This window comes from Nicotiana attenuata, chromosome 10 (assembly GCF_001879085.1).
Source record: "Nicotiana attenuata strain UT chromosome 10, NIATTr2, whole genome shotgun sequence".
Lineage (NCBI taxonomy): Eukaryota > Viridiplantae > Streptophyta > Magnoliopsida > Solanales > Solanaceae > Nicotiana > Nicotiana attenuata.
Window position 1 is genome coordinate 10,174,977 of NC_031998.1, and position 6,008 is coordinate 10,180,984.

A 6,008-nucleotide genomic window follows, 5' to 3' on the forward strand; every position below is an offset into this window, starting at 1 on the left:
GCCCCTTACGGCCCAAGCGCAATATCAAGCCACCTCGTGGCATATAACTTAAGGCCTGAAAGTCTTCTCACATCACACTCAAGGCCTGAAAGCCTCCTCACATAACACTCGAGGCCTGAAAGCCTCCTCACCTCACTCACATATATCCTTACATATGGCCCTCGAGCTCACTCAGTCCAGAAAACATCATAAGCCCCTCGGGCATCAATAAAATAGTAGTGCTCAGCCCAAACAACAATGGAAATATCATTTATGTCTCAAAGTTCAATTAAAGCGGCTGAGTTTGTAAAAACAGTATAATCAACAAGACTGAGTTCAAGTAGTATATCAAAATAGTGAGGAAACAGTGATAAAAATCCCCGAAGGGTTCAAATAGTTGGCGCGAAGCCCAAATATGGCAATCAGCCCAAATCATCATAATAACAAATAAGTTTCAATCAAATACGCGGTAAAATCATCAATCGGGACGGACCAAGTCACAATCCCCAACGGTGCTTTACCCCACGCTCGCTATCCGGCGTGCAAGTCACCTCAATATGGCACTATGATGTGCAAATCCGGGGTTTCAAACCCTCAGGATATCATTTACAATCATTACTCACCTCGAACCGGTGAAATCTCTAGCTCGCGACGCCTTTGCCTCTCAAATCGGCCTCCACGCACGTCGAATCTATCCAAAATCAAAGCGAATACATCACAATAGGCTAAGGGGACATAACCCAATCGAAAAATATCGAAAATCATGAGATTTGCAAAACCCGAGCCCCGAGCCCACTTCTCGAAAATCAAATAATTTAACATCATCGGATTCCTCATCTCGCCACGAGTTTATGCATACTAAAAACTCCCAATCCGAGCCCAAATGACCCATCAAATCCCACTTTGAAATACCAAATTTCCAAGCCCTAGCTTTACCCTCTTTTGATGAATTTCCACAAATTTCTATGTTAATTCTACCATTAAATCATGTATTAAGGTCAAGGAACTCACCTCCAATCACACCTAGTCAAAATCCCCTTCAATTTCCGTCCAATAGCTCTCAAGGTCGATCAAAAATGGTGGAAATGAACTTAAGCTCGCGGAACAAAATGAGCTTTAAACCCCTTCTCTGAACAGTCGTTTTCGCATTTGCGGTTACCTTACCGCATATGCGACTACAGCTTCTGCGTTTTTTCCATCCGCTTCTGCGGAACACCCTATCTCGTCCAGGACCGCTTCTGCGGTCAGGTATCCGCATTTGCGGACACCGGTTCTGCGCAACTTGTCCGCTTCTGCGGAAAACTACCCTAGCCTTGCCTTCGCTTCTGCGGTTCCTCCACCGCATCTGCGGCATCGCAGATGCGGCTCCAAGCCCGCACCTGCCGAAAAAGCAATCTTCCAAGAACTCGCACCTGCGACCAGCCCCTCGCATCTGCGAAACCGCATATGCGGCCCCTTTTCCACAGATGCGGAAATACCAGATATCAGCAAACCAGAAATTTCACAACTCCAAAATCCATCCCGTTGGCTATCCAAAATCACCCCGAGGCCCTCGGGACCTCAACCAAAAGTGCCAATCCATCTTTAAACATCATTCAAACTTGCTCCAATCATCAAAACACCACAAATAACACCAAAACCCTCAAATTACATCGGATTCAAGCCCAAGTTTCCCAAAAACTTCCGAAACACGCATTTGATCAAAAACCCAACCAAACGACGTCCGAATGACCTGAAATTTTACGCGCACATCCCAAATCACACAGCGAAGCTACAGAAACTCTCAAAATTCCATTCCGACCCTCGGATCAAAATCTCACCTATCAACCGTAAATCGTCAAAATACAAACTTTGCCAATTCAACCCTAATTCTACACCGGACCTCCAAAACCAATTCCGATCACGCTCCTAAGTCATAAATCACCCAACGAAGCTAACCAAATCATAAAAATTCTTATCCGAGCTCATATACAAATAAGTCAACTCTTGCTCAAACCTTCCAAATTCAAAGCTTTCAACTGAGTCTGTTCTTCAAAATTCATACCGATTCCCGTGAAAACCAAAACCAACGATCTGCATCAGTCATTAAACATCGTACAGAGCAAGTCATGCCCGAGAACTGGCGATCAAAGTGCAAAAGCTCAAAATAACCGGTTGGGTCGTTACAAGCCTATGCAACAAAAATACACAGAAGTGTAGTATGAGTACAAAAACAACGTGTACTCAGTAAGTATCCCGTCTAATCTCGAAGAATTAGAGATGAGAGGTCGACTTCGCACATACTACGGGTCCAATAATGTGATGCCAATAACACATGAAATTGTGGATTTCTATAAACATAATTTTAATCCAATAGAAGGAAACAAGTAAACAATTATTTCTTTTATAGGAAATTTCCAAAATTCCTTTTCATTATTTATCCAAATATTCTCAAGCCAGGAAGAGGCAATAACAACTTTAATAAGTTCAAGGCAGCAATACAAGCATGCGCAAATCATGCCGAGGCGTACGGCCCGCTCCAACAGAAAATAAACTGTGCACTGCCGAGGGTCGAACGGTGCGAACCATAGATGCATCTATTACCCCGCCCGCGAACTATCCATGCGACGCGGTCAACATGCAATAAACAATCCCCCTGCTCGCGAATCATACGTGCGACGCAGGTACACATAGAAATACATGCTCAGATAGCAAATTAGGAATTTATCGGGGAATATTTATTCAAATAAAAGGCACTTTCTCTTATAACAATTTAAGAGAATAAGTTTAATCCTTTTTGAAATTATTTATTAATTCGATGTGGTTTAAGGAATTCGAGCTGTCAATAAGTTTACAATTAATCCAAGTATAGCATGCTTTTGGGTCCTAGACTACCCGGACAATAGCATAATAGTAGCTACGCACGGACTCTCGTCACCTCGTGCGTACGTAGCCCCCACAAATAGGAGCACATAACCAATTAATTCACCTATGGGGATAATCCCCTCTTACAAGGTTAGAAAGGAGACTTACCTCGCTCCGAAGTTCCATAACCGGCATTCCACGCCCTTCCGTAGACTCAAATCGATGGAAAAATGCTCCAAAACTAGCCAATAATTATATAAACCCATTAATATATGTTCAATTACTCATTATAGTCCAATTTATAACAATTCCTAACCTCGAATGAAAAGTTGACAAAATTGCCCTCAGGCCTACGTGCCCGGATTCCGAAATTTTTCGAAGATAAAGTTTACCCATGACCTCACGAATTCACATATATAATTTATTCTCAACTCCATGCCCAACATCATGGTCAAAATCCAAAAATCTCAATTTCTAGGTTTTTCTTTAAAACCCTAAATTTTCCTTTAGATTCTCATGAATTTTGATGTTAAATCTAAGGTATAATCACAAAATATAATTGAAAATTGGTTAGAGGTACTTACCCAATGATTTGATACAAAAATCCACTCTCAAAATCGCCTACTCTCGTACCTAGGGTTCAAATTATGATAAAATGAAGCAAAAACTCGAGTTACACAGCTAAAATCAAGCTGCAGATTTCGCATTTGCGATCCAGGGCTCGCAATTGCGAACCCTCGCAAAAGCGAAGAAAGCCTTCGCAATTGCGAACAAAGGAGGGCTGGAAAAGGTCACATTTGCGACAAAAAGTTCGCAATTGCAAACTGGGCATCGCAATTGCGATGGATATGTTCGCAATTGCGACCATACCAGAAGCAGCAATTTTTCCCGACACAAAAATGAGCATAACTTCCTCATACGATGTCCAAATTCGATGATTCTTTTTGCTATGGCTCCGTAATTACGATACGGATCTAATGGTTCAATAAAAAATGAATTTGGATCTCATTTTCTTAATGTGGTACCCCTTTATTCCCAAAGAAAACGACGTTGAAACATCAAATAAGAGCGCAATACAACCTGAATCACACCCGAGGCCCCTGGGACCCCGTCCAATCACACACCTCAGTCCCATAACATAACACGGACCTGCTTGAAGCCTCAAATCACGTCAAACAACGCTAAAACCATGAATCGCACTCCGATTCAAGCTTAATGAACTTTAAAATTTCAAACTTCTACTTTTGATGTTTAAACCTATCAAATCACGTCCGATTGACCTCAAATTTTTAACACAAGTCATATTCGACATTACGGACCCACTACAACTTTCGGAATCGGATTCCGACCCCGATATCAAAAAGTCCACTTCCGGTCAAACTTCTAAAAACCCTTCAAATTTCTATCTTTAGCCAAATGACTTCAAAATGACCTACGGACCCCCGTATTCACTTCCGATCGCGCTCCCAACTCCAGAATCACCATACGGAGCTACTCCCAAACGGACATTGATAACACTGAAATGCACTTCAAGCCAAACTTATGAAATTTCTTCCAAAAATGCTAACTTCCACAATAGGCGCCAAAACGCTCCCGGGTTATCAAAAACCCGAACCGGGCATACGCCCAAGTTCGAAATCATCATACGAACCTGCTGGAGCCTTCAGATACTGATTCCGAGGTTGTTTACTCAAAAATCCAATCCTAGTTAATTCTTTCTACTTTAAGCTTCCGAAATGAGAATTCTCTTCCCAAATCAACTCTGAACTTCTTGAAATCCAATCCCGACCACGCGTACAAGTCATTATACCTGAAACAAAGCTGCTCATGGCCTCAGACTGTTGAACGACGCGCTAGGGCTCAAAACGATCGATCGGGTCGTTACATTCTCTACCACTTAAACATATGTTCGTCCTCGAATGTGCTGAGAACTACATTGAAGTAGTCTGAAATCATTGTTTAACACCTCGTGCACCTTCCCATGCTACCACAACTCAGTTGAGCACTTAGCTCGATCAATTTTGAAGATATTTCCTTTTATTCAAGCAAATAAGCCTTAGAGCCCAATTCCACATCCGGAATTCTATGCTAGGCATGTTTCCAACATACGCTCATCATATCAATCACTACACGCAGTACCAAGATGTGACTGCATACCTTAGCTGAATTCACACTTTGCACCATTTTACTCATAGGACCACAATAACATTCTCTGATCAATTTAGTCGAAATTCCACGATTCTGATGCTCCCATTGCAGCGCATAACATACATAGGTCTTGTTCTAACTCTTACAATACCGACACGAAAGATGAGATGCGTATAAATTCTTAACCACTGCCGAAACAACAATTCATTGGGTCTATACTCCTGGCAAGAGCTATCACCTCATTCTGAACCAAACAATGGTCTTAGCTCCTTGATATACTTCATATACTCAGATTGCACTGATCTCGAATTCAATGATCTCGTCTCACCCAGTACGAACTGCTTAGGCAATAAGCCACCCCGACATGACCAAAAGCCCCATATGATGCTACAATGTGCCAATAGGCTACCATATCGAACACGATATAAAGGAAAGCAAACTTTGAGAAGGAAATTCAACTACACCGCTCGCGAATCATACATGCGACGCGGTCGACATAATTAAACAAACACCCCGCTCGCAAATTATACATGCGACGCGGGCACACAGCTAATATAAGCTTTCCTCATAATTAGGAAACAAAACACATAAAAACAGATACGGGGATCTGTACTCAGCTTCACACTGTTGGGGTGGCGCAACCCGATCCGAACAACATAACCATGGCGACGTGCCACCCGATCCACCCATAAACTCGCATAAGGAGATATGCACCGAGCTAGATTGCTCATTTCAATAATATACCGAATATCGGTAACAAGCACACTAAGTGCATAATTCCATCCCTGGGGAGACATATAGCGCCAGAAGCCACAAAACTCAAGCACAACTGAGGTGCGATATACGATTTGAAATCTCAAAAGCCATCCTGCTCATATAACATCATCTCTACGCGGAGCCTCAACACACAAGGAATTTACCAAGCCGTCTCACAACTCGCACGGCGCAATACATCATTACATGAAATAGCTGATGACAAATAACACCCCGACTACTTTTCCATTAAGGAGCACTGTGTTGAAATGAACACATTTGGC